Here is a 16,793-nt window from a genome sequence, read left to right as displayed (position 1 = left end):
AAGCCATAATTGAAGGTTGAAAATGAGAAATATCTATGAATATTCAATGGCCGAAAACAACTCGAACAAAACAATGGGCTAACGTGGCCTCTCCCACAGTCCCTCAAAGAAAGTTGCACCAAAAATGGCATTTAATTCCACTCGATCGTGAAGAAATGTTCCCTTTTTTTTCCTTTCTTCTCAAGAAAAATTCCCTGAATTCGCATGAAAACCCAACGCCCCAATTCGGCTCTATATATATATGTAATGGAACCGCCCTCTTCTGTATCCCCAAGTCAGAAAAAGGCAGCTTTTCCCCTCGATCTTCGGCCTTTCTTGAATCAAGCTTTCCCGGAATGGGCTTGAAGTGGATTCTGAATTCTGCGTTTATGCAAGTTCTGGGGCTCACGGAGAAGCAAAAGAATCAGGAGGAGGCGCGAGAAGGAATCAAGAATGTGAAGAAGGAGAAGGAGGAGGAGGAGGATTCTTATTATGATGGAGGTTTGAATTTCTCAGGTGGGTTCCGAATGCCCCTCCATTACCCCAGGTACACGAAGGGGGACTATGAGAAAATGGAGGAGCCCTGTTGGATTTGCTTCTGAAACAATATGGGCTCTGTTTTGATGGAACTCTTGAGGAGAAAAGGGCATTTGCTATGGGGACGTTCCTGTGGCCAGACCAACTCTGAATCCGCCCACCAAGTGTTTGATGAAATTCCCCATCCCCAAAGAGAAAAAAGGAACATATAGCTCTACTTTTTGAGCGTATAAATTTGAAGCTTGGTGTTTGTATAGTTACGTTATATGGATGTGATGCTAGTTTAAGATGCGGATATATTAGCTTAGTCCTTTTTTTTTCTTTGCTTTTTCAAGCTTTGTTTGGCTGGCTCTGTATCTGATGATCTTGGTGGGAATTTAGAGAGTCTTGTACAAATCTTGTACATAATGGTTTATTAAACACCCTTTACTTGCCTTCCTCATCTTTCTATCTTTACTGCGTTCTTTCTCGCTGTACAAAAATTTTGGTAGAACCAGGAGAATTTGGTGTTTGTTGTTTGTTGTTCTTCAAGAAACAGAGGAAGAAAGCAGTGAAATATTAACCATAGTCTCTCTACATAATCTTATTGCATTCCAAGCTCTCAATCTCCATAAGAATTGAATTTATTAACCAATCAATCTGAACCATCACCATCTATATTTAATAATCAATAATTTTGACCTTATTTGATACTTTTTTTTTATTTTTTATATTACTAGTTTCTCTTTCTCTCACCTTTTGTACTAAAAAAAATGATTATTGTACGTAATTTACTTGCTACAAGATAAAATATAACTACTCACTTATGAAAATAAATCTCAAGCTGAATCTGAACTAAAACGAATTGTATCACGTTAAGTAGTAAACATCACTATTAACTATTTGTAAAATAATCTGAGTCGGATGAGAAGCACTTTCATGATCCTAAAATTATGTTCTCTCCAAATGTGAGAAATATGTTGATGACAACGGTAACCCAAGTATAATTACAATAGTATGATATTGTCCGCTTTGAGCATAACCTTCACAGCTTTGCTTTTGGTTTCACTCAAAAGGCTCATACCAATGAGATAATTGTCCTCTCTCATATACCATGAATCAATCCATTCCCTAGCCAATGACGGACTTTGTTTGCATTTCCCTCATAAACCCAACAATCATCCCCTTAACTAAGTACCACCGAGTCTCCCTTGAACGAGAGTTTGCTCTTATCCAAGGCTTCCGCCATATCTTGATAGAACACACTCATGGATTACTTCATGACTAATACCTTCTGAGGCTCACCACTTCTTTTTTTTCGGCACCCGAAGATTTCACTGATATAGCTAGATTTAGACCATGGCTCTGATACCACTTATTAAGGACAACGATACTTGAGTATCTCCACAATGGTATGATATTGTCCGCTTTGGGCATAACCCTGATGACTTTGCTTTTGGTTTCACCCAAAGACCTCAAACCAATGGAGATAATTATCCTCTCTTATATACCATGGATCAATCTATCCCTAGCTAATGTGGGACTTTGTTTGCATTTCTCTTACAACCCAACAAAATAGCTAGAGGTGGTCCAAGAAATTGTGTATACTCTATTTCTAGGTGAACAACCTAGCTCTACTAATGCGACAAATCCATGCAAGCTTGGTATCTTATAGGCAAATACGTCAGTCCATTGAGATATGATATGCTACGAGTGAATATTTGCGACCTGAAAATTGATGTGAAGAGCTCGTCGATGCAATCATACCTTAATACAATTTGCCAAACATGCACTCAAACGAAATATGGTCCTAAGTTTGAATCTCATCATAATAAAAAAACATACTCAATTGGAGTAGAAGACATCAAGGACATATAAAATCTCTAGTCCATAACAATCACGAATAGCCAACCAACTCAAAAAGAAATATTTAGGGATACAACCAACAAACAATACTAAGGCACCTAAGAGCCTGTAGAACGAAGGACACCTCAAGCATTGAGACAGAGAATAACCTCGAGTTCGAACCTAGATATATAATGTTATCATCATCAATCCATAGACGAAGGATCACAACTACCACATAAACTTGCACAACTAAAAAGATAAACGGAGATAAATATATGTTTATAAATGATTTTCAACCATTCCATCTTTTAATATAGTAAAGATTTAATTTCTATTCTCATCATAAAATTTTATACCTATTTTATTTTGGGAGTTCTCTAAACTTTGTATAAAATAATATTTATTCAAGTTTCGTTCATCATTTTAAAAATTATAAATTTGTGATATTTGATCTATATTGTATACTTATTCACAATAATTAATTGATCGGGTAAATCTACAAAATAAATGTCTAATATACTAGGTGTTTATTTTTTTATTTTATTTTATTTTTTAGTAGGGTGAGATTCGAACTTACAATCTCAATTATGGTTGAGCTTCGTTTTGATCATAAAATAGTTTATTAAAAATAATTGATAGCAAGGATAAATAATATTTTTAATGCAAAGTTAACCACTAAAACAAAGCACACATTCGGGGAACTAAAATAAGATTTAAACATGTTATTTATTTTAAGGATTTTTTACTAGGCATATTTATAAACATAAATCAAATCCAATATTCCAGAGAAAATAATGAGTGTTATAGTCAACCTTTTAAAATGGAAAGCTGTTGATTAGAAGTTGTTGATCTATATTTTTTGAATAGTTTCTTTTCCGTAATAGTTTTTTTGTTTGTTTTTTTTTCTTTTCCAAAATGCATCTGAAACTTAGTCAAAATTCAAAGATAGAATTAAAAAAAAAAAAAACTATTTACTATTATTATTTCAAAGATTAGGTTAGAATTTAAAAATGATTAAAAAAATGGAAAATGTACCCAGAAGAAATTATTAATAAATACTAATTTAAAAAAATGATTATTTTCCCCCATTTTTTCAGGTTTCAAGAGAAAATAGTGTAACTGTTATTATTATGATTCTACTTTTCTTCCTAGTACAACAATTTGATTGGGAATTCAAACCTATGATCTAATTACCGTTGAACTATGCTCATGTTAACTATTAAAACTATTATTTTTACTTGTAGTTAGAGTAAAGACATTTATGACTCATTTAGTGACGTTTCTGTTTCTTTCTGTTTTCAGTTTTTTAATTAAAAAAAAGAATTACATGGCCTCCAACTCCCATGGATTCAAGAATGATAAAACAAATCATTATTTGTATTGGAATAAATTGGAAACAGGAACAAGAAACAAAAAACTTGTTTGGGGAAGGGAATACCCTGGACACGTGGAGGACCCCTATTGGTGCTCCAAGATGGCTCATGAGTCATGCCCAGCTCGGATAGCCGAGATGGCCGCCACCAACGCCGACAAATGCTAAGTATGAGGCCGAGGTGAACCTGGCCCAGGTCTGACCTATCGGGAGCTCGGTAGGGGCCGAGATGAGCAACTGTCTGCGGCGTGATTATCGGGCGTAACCGTCGGTCCCGAGATTACCGGGTGTAACCGACGGTCCCGAGATTGCCGAATGTAACCGTCGCTAGATTAGGGGACCACCACCCATAAGTAGAGGACCTCACTCCCGATCAGGTACGATGATTTCTGGCTTCGAACTAAACTTGGAATCCGACCTATACTGATTTGATCGTCGGAGTGCTCACCTTTTTGTGCAGGTCCGCCCAAGTGTTCAGGTCGGTCCGGAGGCCGAGTTCGAGCTACAATCAGGAACACACTGTTGTGCACATCTTTGCATAAACATTTGGCGCCGTCTGTGGGGACGACTGACAATCTAAGTCATCCCAATTCCTTTAAACCAACACGCGAGCGAACATGGTTCAACCAGCGAATTCGACCAATACGACAGATCGAAGGACTCTAGCTGCCAGCGATGCCCACCAGAGGGAGGTCGGAGCAGCGGCGGTAGAGGGGCAAGGTCACGACGGCCTAGCAACGGAACCCCTCCGCAGGTCGGCACGGATCACCGCGCCTGCCCTACCGCCTGCGCACCCGAGGACGTCCAAGGCCACCCGTGGTCGAGGTGGGACCTCTAAGAAGGGCGCCCGGGGTCCAGCCCCGGCTCCAACAAGCGAGAACTTTGATGCGCTCCAGAGAGAGATGGAGGCAATGCGCACACAAATGCGCTCCATGGAGGCAATGTATAACGAAATGGTGCTGGCTGCAGGCGCAGGGTCCCGATCTGAAATCGAGTGACGCGCATGGACGTACGCGAGCAAAGGGGTTCCCACCTCGGCCCAGCCGAGGAAGAACGTCCCGAAGACAACGAGAGTGAGGGGTACACTCGCCAGAGGGGAGACCTCCGTGAGCATCTCAACAGAAAGAGAGGCTCGTCTCTCCGAAAAGGGCAGTCACCATCTCGCTCCCGCAGGAGCTCCAACCAGCAGGCTGAATCCTCTCACAATCCCGCAGGGATAATCACAAGGGAGGAGTTTCGACCAGCTGAGGGGGGAGTTCGATGCTCAGGTGGAGGCCTTAAAGGCCAAATGTGAGCAGAAAGACGATTCACTGAACGATGGCGACTTGGGAGAATCGCCTTTCACCTCGGACGTTTTGGAAGCACCAATCCCTCCGAAGTTCAAAGCTCCTACCGTGAAGCTTATGACGGGACGAAGGACCCCAAGGACTATGTTGAAGTCTTAGAAGGCCTCATGGACTTCCAAGCGGCATCAGACGCAATCAAATGTCGCGCTTTCAGATCGCGCTTACTGGCAGCGCGCGATTGTGGTACCGGAGACTGCCAGCCAGGTCGATCTCGACCTACTCTCAGCTGAGAAGGGAGTTCCTCGCCCAGTTCTCTTCTCGGCACTATGACAAAAAGACAGCGACCCATCTCGCCACCATCAGGCAGAAGAAGGGTGAGACGCTGCGGGAGTATGTCACCAGATTCCAGGAGGAGCAGTTGAAGGTTGCACACTGCTCCGATGAATCGGCCATGTGCTATTTCCTCACCGGTCTAGCCGACGAAGCCCTCACGGTGAAACTTGGAGAGGAGGTCCCGCCACCTTCGCCGAGGTGCTCCAGAAGGCGAAGAAAGTCATCGATGGACAGGAGCTCCTCCGAACCAAAACCGGCCGACCTGAACGAAAGATCGGCCGGTGCAGAAGTGAAAAGATGAAAGGGCAGATCCCAAGTCCAAGGACAAGGGATCCTTCTCCAGCGGCCGAGCTGAGTATCGAAGGGCAGAGAACGGACCTACCAGGAGCCGACCTTACGAGCGCTTCACCCGAACCACGATTCCAATTTCCGAGATCCTAACGAACATCGAGGATTCTGGAATGGAAAGCTACTCAAGCGTCCGGAAAACTTCGGGGAGCCCCGGAGAGGCGCAGCAAGGACAAGTATTGCCGCTTCCATCGGGAGCACGGCCACAACACGTCGGACTGCTGGGAATTGAAGCGCCAAATTGAGGATCTAATTCAAGACGGCTACTTCAAGAAGTTTTGTGGGAAAGCCCAGGACCAGCTCAGCAGAGAAAAAGGAAGAGCGAAAGCGTTCAAGGACGCCACCCCGGCGCACCGACCGACCTGCGGTCATCAATACCATTTTTGGAGGGCCAAGCGGGGGTCAATCCGGACATAAAAGAAAGGAGTTAGCCCGTGCAGCCAGGCGCGAGGTGTGCATCATCAGGGAGCAGGGGCCGACCTGCCCAATCACCTTCGACGGTGCAGACTTGGAGGAGGTCCACCTGCCCCACAATGATGCCCTTGTGATTGCTCCCTGATTGATCATGTGGTGGTCAGGAGAGTGCTGGTAGACGGGGGCGCATCCGCTAACATCCTGTCCTTACCGATCTACCTCGCCTTGGGCTGGACGAGGTCGCAATTGAAGAGAAGCCCGACGCCGCTGGTTGGGTTCTCTGGAGAATCAGTCATCCCGAGGGTTGCATCGACTTGCCGGTCACGCTGGGGCAGGACCAAACTCGAGTCACTCAAATGGCCGAGTTCGTGGTAGTTGACGGTAGATCGGCCTATAACGCCATCTTTGGGAGACCCATCATCCACTCATTTCGGGCCATTCCCTTAACACTTCATCAAATTTAAAAAAATCATGCTATTTTCTTTGGACAGTCGTTGTGTCAGTCGTTGTTTCAAAAAGATAAGGTGTTATTTATATTTAAAAAAATCATGCTATTTTCTTTTGAAAAAGAGTCAGTTGGAAAGAAAGAAAATGTTGAAAAAGCACTTAGCTAAAAAAAAAAGAAAAAAAAAACGAAAGAAAAAAAAAAAAAAAAAGTTGCAAAAGAGTAAAAAGAGTCTTGTTGAGAGAAAATAAGAGTGGGGAAAAGACTTGTGTTAGAAAGAAAAGAGTGGTAAAAACATTGAGAATTAAAGAAAATGTATTTATGATTCCCGAGTCCTACTGTAGACACCCATTTAGTTTTAGGTTGGGTGTTGACTTTGAAAATAGCAGTAAGGATGGTGATAAGTGACTTCGTGTTTCTCATTGTCGTCGTTTTATGACCTAGCTGTTAGTTCAAAGTCTTTCTACGAGTAGCTGTGGTTGAAACCGATGTTAGTGTGTGGAAACCTCAGGGGCTAGTAGCCGGTCTTTCAGATGTAAAAGTCTTAGTGTAAGGAGGGAGTGTGCAGATTCCTTAGGGGTATTTGAAAACGTTTTCTGTTTTTGAAAGAGAAAAAAGATTTTGAAAGAAAAAGTTTTTATCATTTCAAACTTGGTTTATAGTGACTAAGTTTACAAAGGCAATAGAATGGTAGGCTTTGACATCTTTTCCCTGAGACAATTTATGATTGAACATCTCGGTTGCTTTTGCTTTTCCTTATCCATGTGTTAGAAAGCTGATTAAAGTTGCTAAGTTTTGCTTGAGGACAAGCAAAAAGTTAAGTTTGGGGGTGTGATTACGCTTGTTTACATGCGTAAAAAGAAGGTTTTAGATGCTGTTTTTACTATTTCAGCTTTGTTTAGGATTTTTCTCGATCGTTTGAGTTCCAATTCATGCAAAATTCATATACTATGGTTTGTGGATGGCTTATATGGTATTTATGACATTTTAGGACCATTGGGAGTGCAAATTAATCAAAAGAAGCAAAAAGACGGAAAAAACCTTCATGGAGGCGCCAGGCGCCTGGGAAGCCTGCAGAAAACAGTTTTTCTTCCAACTTTGCCCTTAATGAAACGCGTCTTCCAATGCGTTTTGGTGGTTCCAACCGATGCATACGTGTAGAAGAAGTGTTCCACTATCAGCTTGAGCACGATTTGGTCAGTCAAAAGAGTTGGAAATGGGTGATTCACCATCGTTTTAGGACCTACCTAACCAATTCTGCACAGCTATAAATTCCAGCAACTTCTCCACCAAATTCATCAAGCCTTGCTTCCTTCTCTTGATCATTTTTAGTGTTTCTTTGTTGCTTTCTAAGTACTTTTGAGTTGCTTTCATTAGTTACTTTTGGTTTTTAAATCCCGAGCACTTTACATTCTTTTATTGAGCTTTGTTTTGTTTCCATTTGTACTTAGTCATTTTCTACTTATTCAAATATATAAAAATCTAGCACTTTGCTTATCTTCTCTTTGCCTTTACTTTATTTTTAGTTAAGAGAGTTGTGTTTTTGGAGGAAAGAGCACGTGACACTCTCCCTTGCTTGAAAGAGAAGGGCGAAGCTCTCAATCCCGATAAAAACTCTCCGTTAGTTAACTTTCGTTTTTCACACATGCATTCCACATTCAACCATTTTACTTGCTGTATTTTCTTCAATATGTCTTTCTAAATTCCCGTCTCTAGCCGGTTATGGATAGTTAGCCTTTTATGTCTAAAAAGGGTTGCTAAGAAGTAGTGTTTTTACTTTCCATTCATTGCTCAACATGTTTTCCCAAAAAGTTAGGATTTAGAGAAGGCCACTGTAAGTCTTAACAAGTCAATACTGAAAAGGTTGCTTATTTGCATTGTTGAGTGGTTTAAACCGAGGAGAGGAGCGCCTTAGACATAAGGGTTCCGCTTAAGTAGCCTAGACATAGGACCTTAACCCGAGGTTGCGACTATTTCCATCCTAAAACTAAGATATATCTCATAATAGACATATTAGGGAATGTCTTAGGACTTTGAACTTGCTTAGATATAAGTAAAGTGAGAAGCGTAGTCGTTAGTTTCTAAAGTAAAACGCATATTGTCCTTAGCATGTCCTTGATTCTTTGTTGGCTAACTTGAAGTAATTCGGGCTAGGTTTTATCATTCTAAGTCCAAATCCCAAATCCAAACCATTATTTGTGACCACTTCCCATTTTACAAGAATCACTCATTCCAACATTCACTATTCTTTAAAACTTTAGAGTTTGGAAATTGTTTAGAAGTCCTTGAGGATCGATACTTGGATACTCCATCCATTTTATATTACTCTGACAGGTGTGCGCTTGCATCTATATAATTGTTACCACGCTTAGCGCGTGCGTTCAGCATAAACGCCCAGTCAAGTTTTGGCGCCGTTGCCGGGGACTTTAGTTTTAAAATTATTTTCAAATTCTTTTAGTTTTTATTTTTGTGAATTGTTGTTGGGTGTAATTTCCATCCACCGTTTTTGTTCTATATTTTGGTCGTTTATCTCACAAGGGTACGTTAAAGTGCATGAGCACAAGATCTTTTCTTCTACCCCTTGACCCTGAGATTGAGCGGACCCTTCGAAAAACTCGAAAGGAGCAAAGACTTCGAAAACAACTAGAAAAGCAAAAAGAGAGAGAAGGTGAAATCAGTCCTGAAAGTGAGGTAGAGAGTACAAGCACATCAATGGCAGATATTCCACCTCGTGATCCGGTTGATCCACCTGCTGTTAACGGTAATATGAGGGATCATGCAAGAAATAATGAATTCAACCATATCCAGATGGCGGACAACAGAGACGTGGCAATGCGAGAATATGCCGCCACGGCTTTTCAGAACTTTGATTCAGGGATAGTCAACCCTATTCCAGCCCACGCAAACTTTGAGCTTAAACCAATGATGTTCCAAATGTTGCAGACAATTGGACATTTTGGAGGGCAGGAACATGAGGATCCACATGATCATCTGAAATCATTCATTCAAATTGCAAATGCATTTCGATTACCTGGTATAACAGACGATGCTCTGAGCTAACACTTTTTCCATTTTCTTTGAAGGACCAAGCTAGAGCATGGCTCAATGCATTTCCACCGGGATCCATCACCACATGGGGGTCGTTAGTGGAGAAGTTCTTAACAAAATTCTTCCCACCTACTCGCCACGCTGATATCAGAGAGGAGATCATCTCCTTTAGACAGTATGATCGTGAACCTGTTCACGAGGCGTGGGAGAGATTTAAAGAACTAATCAGGAAATGTCCGAACCATGGCTTACGGCATGCATCCAGATAGAACATTTCTTTAGAGGTTTAGATCATCCTACTAAGATGATGCTAAACAATGCTGCCAACGGAGCCTTTACAAAGAAGACATTCAACGAGATAGTTGACATCCTAAATGACTTAGCTTCACATAACGAACTATGGTGTTCGCAAAGATCTAGGGCAGCACCAAAGAAGCAAGATCCAGCTGAGTTTTGGCTCTGGACATTGCGAGCTCGATGCAAAAAGAGATGGTTACAATGAACCAGAGGCTGAAAGAGATGGCATTGGGAATAAAAAATCCATTAGCCACGCCGATACAACCTGTGCAGTCGGATTATTGCACTCCTGCCCCTGTTTGCCAAGTCAACGATCTCATTTGTTCATTCTGCAGTGAAAACCATATTTATGATAATTGTCCACATAACCCTGCTTCTGTTTTTTATGTAGGACATGGGAACAATAGGAACTTTAACCCATATTCGAACACCTACAACCCAGGTTGGAGGCACCACCCTAATTTCTCATGGGGAGGACAAGGAGGTTCGAGCGGTTTTAATCAAGGGCAGAGCCAGCAGAACAAGCAGCCCTATGTTCCACCTACACAGCAATACATCCCACCACCGCAACAGCAGTATAATCAGAGAACACAGACTCCACCAGTTCAAAATAACAACTCAAATCTTGAGAATATGATGAAGGAGTACATGGCCCGAACCGACGCAGTGATACAATCCCAAGCGGCATCAATGAGGAATTTCGAGACCCAATTGGGACAGCTCGCCAATGAATTGAAGAATAGACCACAAGGTTCTTTTCCAGGCCATACTGAATTACCAAAACGAGAAGGGAAAGAACAGTGCAAAGCTGTCACCCTCAGGAGTGGACTGACATATGATGGACCAACAATGCCAACAACAGATGTACAGATTCCGTCCACTGAACCAATTGTAAAGATACCAGAAAATCCAACAACACCAGAAAAAGAAAGTATTAGAAAAGGTAATGAGGACACCCCGAGTGTTCCTCCACAGGTACAGCCTTCTTTTACCCCTACTCCCCCGTTTCCACAAAGATTAGTAAAGAAAAATAATGATTCCCAGTTTAGAAAATTTTTAGATATTTTAAAACAACTGCATATAAATATACCATTAGTAGATGCTCTAGAACAGATGCCAAATTATGCTAAGTTTTTGAAAGATATAGTTTCTAGGAAGAAAAAAATAGGAGAGCATGAACTGGTAGCCATGACAAAATGTAGTAGTGAAGCTGTAGGCAGCCCGCTACCCATGAAATGTAACGATCCTGGCAGTTTTACCATTCCATGTTCCATAGGAGGAAAAAACTTAGGTAGGGCATTATGTGATCTAGGCGCTAGCATTAATCTTATGCCATTATCAGTTTTCAAATCTTTAGGCATAGGAGAAGCTAGACCTACTACGGTTACCCTCCAACTAGCAGATAGATCTATCATAAGACCTGAGGGAAAGATAGAAGATGTTTTAGTCCAGGTGGACAAATTCATTTTCCCTGCGGACTTTATCATCCTAGATTGCGAGGCAGACTTAGACGTTCCCATTATTTTGGGAAGACCATTTCTAGCCACTGGGGATACAGTTTTTAATGTGAGGAAGGGAGAAATTACAATGAGGGTAAATAATGAAGAAGTTTAATTTAACGTTCTAGACGCCATGAAATTACCAGGAGACTTTGAAGAGTGCTCTGCTATAAATAGCTTGAATCCTACTATGTTTGATGAGTTTTATGACTTATTAGTTACAGAGATTGAAGAAGAGCTTGATAAGATAGCAGAAGGACCAGAAGATATGGCTAATCCTATTGGAAAAATACAAAAAGAAGAATGCAAGTCGTTACTTCCGTCCATAGTGGAACCACCCACGTTGGAGCAGAAGCCATTGCCGTCGCATTTGAAATATGCGTATCTAGGGGATAACGACACTTTACCAGTTATTATAGCTTCCAATTTATCACCTACTAATGAATATTCTTTATTGCAGATTTTGGAGAAGCACAAAAAGGCCATTGGATGGACGATAGCAGATATCCGAGGGATAAGCCCGGCCTTTTGCATGCACAAAATTCTATTGGAAGAAGATGCTAAGAACTCTATTGAGAGTCAAAGGCGGTTGAACCCGAAGATGAAAGAGGTTGTAAGGAAAGAAATTCTCAAATGGCTTGACGCCGGTGTTATATACCCAATATCTGACAGCAGCTGGGTAAGCCCAGTACAGTGTGTACCAAAGAAAGGGGGTATAACCGTGGTGGCCAACGAGGAGAATGAGCTCATCTCAACCCGAACTGTGAGCGGGTGGAGAGTTTGCATTGACTATCGCAAACTCAACAAGGTAACAAAGAAAGACCATTTTCCTCTCCCGTTTATTGACCAGATGCTCGACCGTCTGGCAGGTAAGGATTTCTATTGTTTTTTAAATGGATATTCGGGTTATAATCAAATTACTATTGCTCCAGAAGACCAGGAGAAGACAACATTTACGTGTCCGTATGGTACGTTCGCTTTTAGGCGAATGCCCTTTGGACTATGCAATGCACCCGCGACTTTTCAGAGGTGTATGATGGCCATCTTCTCTGACATGGTAGAAAATATTCTAGAGGTTTTTATGGATGACTTTTCTGTTTTTGGAAATTCTTTCGACGCATGTTTAGTTAATTTGGAGAGAGTATTGGAGAGATGTGAACAAACAAACCTAGTCCTAAATTGGGAGAAGTGTCATTTCATGGTACAAGAGGGTATTGTTTTGGGTCACAAAATTTCCAAGCAAGGAATAGAGGTAGACCACGCTAAGATAGACATCATTTCAAAGCTACCTCCTCCTACAAATGTCAAAGGGATTAGAAGTTTTTTAGGGCATGGGGGATTTTACCGCCGCTTTATAAAAGACTTTGCTAAAATTTCTAAACCCTTGTGTCAATTGTTAGAACATGATAGACCATTTGTTTTTGATGATGACTGTTTAAAATCATTTGAAATGTTGAAAGTTGCTCTAAGTTCAGCTCCTATAATTATCGAACCTAATTGGGATTTACCTTTTGAGCTCATGTGTGATGCTAGTGATTATGCAATAGGAGCTATGTTAGGACAACGTAAAAACAAGATCTTGCATCCTGTGTATTATGCTAGTAAGACTCTGACCGGTGCACAACTCAATTACACTACTACTGAAAAGGAACTGTTAGCAGTTGTGTTCGCCTTTGATAAGTTTAGGTCTTACTTGATAGGCACAAAAGTCATTGTTTTTACTGACCATTCTGCTTTAAAATATTTATTTGCTAAAAAAGATGCTAAACCACGTTTGATACGGTGGATTTTGTTACTTCAAGAGTTTGATATTGAAGTTAGGGACAGGAAGGGTACTGAAAACCAAGTTGCTGATCACCTGTCTAGATTGGAATCCCCGCTCTGTGATGATGGAACTGTTATTCGTGAACAGTTTATTGACGAGCAACTCTTGCGAGTTGATTCAGTTCCGTGGTATGCCGATATAGCAAATTATTTGGTAAGTCGAATAGTTCCTTATGAGTTCAACAAGCAACAGGTAAAGAAATTTCTAAATGAAGTTCGATGTTATCGTTGGGATGAGCCTTTTTTATATAAGCTAGGACCTGACAATATCTTACGCAGGTGTGTCGCAGAAGAAGAGCACGAGGCGATATTAGACGCTTGTCATATGTCTCCATATGGAGGACATTTTGCAGGACACAAAACCGCAGCCAAAGTTTTGCAAAGTGGGTTCTTTTGGCCCACTCTGTTCAAAGATGCACATAAGTTTGCCCAGGTTTGTGACAAATGCCAACGGACAGGTAATATATCTAAACGCCACGAAATGCCTCAAACCCCGATCCTGGAGATTGAAATATTTGATGTGTGGGGTATAGATTTTATGGGTCCATTTCCATCTTCTAATGGTAAGCTTTATATATTGTTAGCAGTAGATTATGTTTCGAAATGGATAGAAGCCATTGCAACTGCTACCAATGATTCCAAAGTTGTCATTCGTTTTCTGCAAAAGCACATTTTTACGCGTTATGGAACCCCGCGTTGTCTGATAAGCGATGGGGGGGCTCATTTTGTGAATAGGTCTATGCAAAAGTTGCTGACTAAATACAATGTGCGTCATAGGGTTGCAACAGCATATCATCCTCAGTCGAATGGGTTAGCCGAAATATCTAATAGGGAGATAAAAAACATTTTAGAAAAAACTGTAAATCTTAACCGTAGGGATTGGTCTTTTAAGCTTGATGATTCACTTTGGGCATATAGGACAGCATTTAAGACTCCCCTCGGCATGTCCCCCTATAGGCTAGTTTTTGGAAAAGCATGTCATTTGCCTCTTGAGCTAGAATATAAAGCATTTTGGGCTACTAAGAAATTAAATTTTGATTTGTTGGCTGCAGGTGAAGCGAGGAAGTTACAATTGTTGGAATTAGAAGAACACAGGCACTTTTCTTATGAGAATGCTAAGTTGTTTAAGGAAAAAACTAAACAGTGGCATGATAGGCGTCTTCGGCCGAACAATCTTCAAGAAGGTGATCTGGTTCTGTTATTCAACTCTAGGTTGAAACTTTTCCCTGGAAAACTTAAGTCTAGATGGTCTGGTCCCTTTCAAATTTTTAAAGTCTACCCATATGGGGCAGTGGATCTAGTTGACTCTAAGGGAAATGTTTTTAAAGTAAATGGGCAGAGACTTAAGCCGTATTTTGGAGAACCAGTGGATAGAGGAAAAACCTCTATTCAACTTTCAGGTCAATAAATTTTGCGAAAAATGTTTTTCCTTCTTATCCGTTTGGAAAGAACAAAAGTAAAGGAAGGAAATTTTGTATCTTACATTCTTTTTGTCTAATTATAAAAAGTTTTGCTTATTAAGAATGTTTTTGGAAAACGTTGAAAAACAAAAAGAAAGAATGAAAAAAAAAAAAAAAAAACATTGAAAAAATTTTACGCAGGCGCCTGGCGCCTGCCCTTTGCGAAAATAAATCACGCAGGCGCCTGGCGCCTGCCCTGTTTTCCAGCAGTTCGAGTTTCGTTTTCCTTCACGGTTTGGGTTTTAATTTTCGATAGCATGGGCTTTATTTTGGGTCAAACATTAATCCTCTATGATTTAGCTTTAAGAACTTCTCTTCAAACTCAAATTTTGTTTCCCTAATCCTATTTTGTATTCAAATTTGTTTTCTTTTCCTTTTAGGTTTAGGAAAACTTGGTTGAACTTAAATGTCAATCCCTTTCCATTTAGGATTTAGTTTTGGGAAAGCTTTAAATAGACCCATTGCCTAAGCTTTACAACTCCACCAAAACCCACACAACTCTCTTCTTCCCCTTGTTTTTTCGAAAAAAAAAACCACTCCCTTCATCACCCTTGTTTTCGATTTTCAGCCACCAAAGAGAAGAAGAAATTTCCAGCATTTGCTTACATCTATGGCTTCCTCTTCTCAACATACTTCACTTCCTACCTCTTCCACTCAAGCTCCAAATGCCACAAGCATTCCTTTTCCACCATTGGAGAACTTCCAACAACACATGGGTTCAGATTCTAGGCTAGCTGCTGTTAGGGGAGGAAACCCGCTTCAAACATTTGAATGTCCTCCATCCCAAGCTCCTACACAACATCCTATAATGAGCCCACATGGTTATGTTAATTTTCAGCAACTACCCACCTTTAATATACCTCAAAACAGTGAGTTTAGGGCTGAAAATCCTCAACAACTTCCTCCAATGATCAATCCGGGTATGTACCAACCGTTTATGTTTAACCCGGTTCCTTCATATCATTTTCCCTTGTCCCAAATGCAAATTCCAGCTAGTGTTCATCCTTATGGAATGCCAAACCCATCTACTCTATTTCCTAGCCTTCCACCTTATTATGGAATGGGTCATTGGGTACCTCCAACCAATTATGGGATGCTTTCACCTAGGGTTCCCCCACCACCTCAACTTCCATTCCTAGAAAGAGGACCTCAAGCACCCCAATTGAACCCTAACATATCGAGTACCTTCAACATGGGACAACTAAAACCCTTAGAGCCTCCTAGGATGCCAACCCCAATCAATATGCCAATGGATGCAGGAGATGAGCATGGAGGAGAGCAAGAGAAGAGCCACAGCCATAGGCTAGAGCCGGGGTTTCGATAGGGCAAAAGAGGAAGGGCAAGGAGGTGATGATAGACCCAGAAATTGAGGAAGATGGGAGTAGTAGGCGTCTGACGCCTAAGGATTCATCTATGGAGAACAGGGACGAGGAGCAGTTTTATTCATCTCCATTGATTATTACACCGGAAGATGGTAATGATGATTTTCTACTGGTTTCACGAGGACATTGTTCAAATATGCCGGAAACAGAGGATACCGAGAACGAAGTGGTGAGAACAGATACTCAGGAACCTTCCCCATTGGATACACCTACAGAAGGAGCATTTTGTAGTCACCAAGAGTTGCCTACTGGGGCAACTGGATCTACTCCGTTGGCAACGGATGAGTATGTCACACCGATGGCCACTCTACCAGGGGTAAGGGATGCTCACACTATTCCTTCTAATACAGTTAACCCGCTTGGGTGTGATACAGGTAGATCCAAGGTTGGGGAGAATAGTACTCAAGAACCTACCAACGAAGAAGATCTTGAGGACACGCAGACGATAAGGGAAATGTTTCAATACAAGAGGCGGGAGAAAAAGAGTTCAAAACGACGTGCAGTTCAGGCTAAGAAGCCAACAGTGCCCATGAATGAACCTAAAACGAGAGCTGCGAAAGCTAAAGCAGCTGAAGCTAAGAAGAAGGTAGTGGCACCTGGGCCAGTTGATACAATTGAACTGGACTTGTCTGAGGGAGAGGAGGTCGAGACGAAATGGAACGCAGCAAATTTAGCCACTCGAATTCATTAATGAAATCCCGTAAGATTATGACAGAATTGGGATTTAATCTCACCCTAGGAG

The 16,793-nt window shown here is 41.3% G+C and overlaps 1 non-coding gene and 1 pseudogene across 1 annotated transcript; one reads left to right on the top strand and one right to left on the bottom strand.

The window, feature by feature from the left end:
• Positions 1-335: 335 nt before the first annotated feature.
• On the top strand, positions 336-667 carry LOC148207593 (uncharacterized; annotated as a pseudogene).
• Positions 668-9,732: 9,065 nt separating this feature from the next.
• On the bottom strand, positions 9,733-9,839 carry LOC148207592 (small nucleolar RNA R71). Its single transcript, XR_015787789.1, has one exon. It is a non-coding gene; the product is annotated as a small nucleolar RNA R71 (small nucleolar RNA).
• Positions 9,840-16,793: the final 6,954 nt, after the last annotated feature.

Source organism: Momordica charantia, unplaced genomic scaffold (genome assembly GCF_013281855.1).
Source record: "Momordica charantia cultivar OHB3-1 unplaced genomic scaffold, Mcharantia_2.0 BLBB01000129.1, whole genome shotgun sequence".
NCBI classification, from domain to species: domain Eukaryota; kingdom Viridiplantae; phylum Streptophyta; class Magnoliopsida; order Cucurbitales; family Cucurbitaceae; genus Momordica; species Momordica charantia.
The sequence above is the reverse complement of the archived record's forward strand: the minus strand, read 5'-3'. Positions and strand labels throughout refer to the sequence as shown.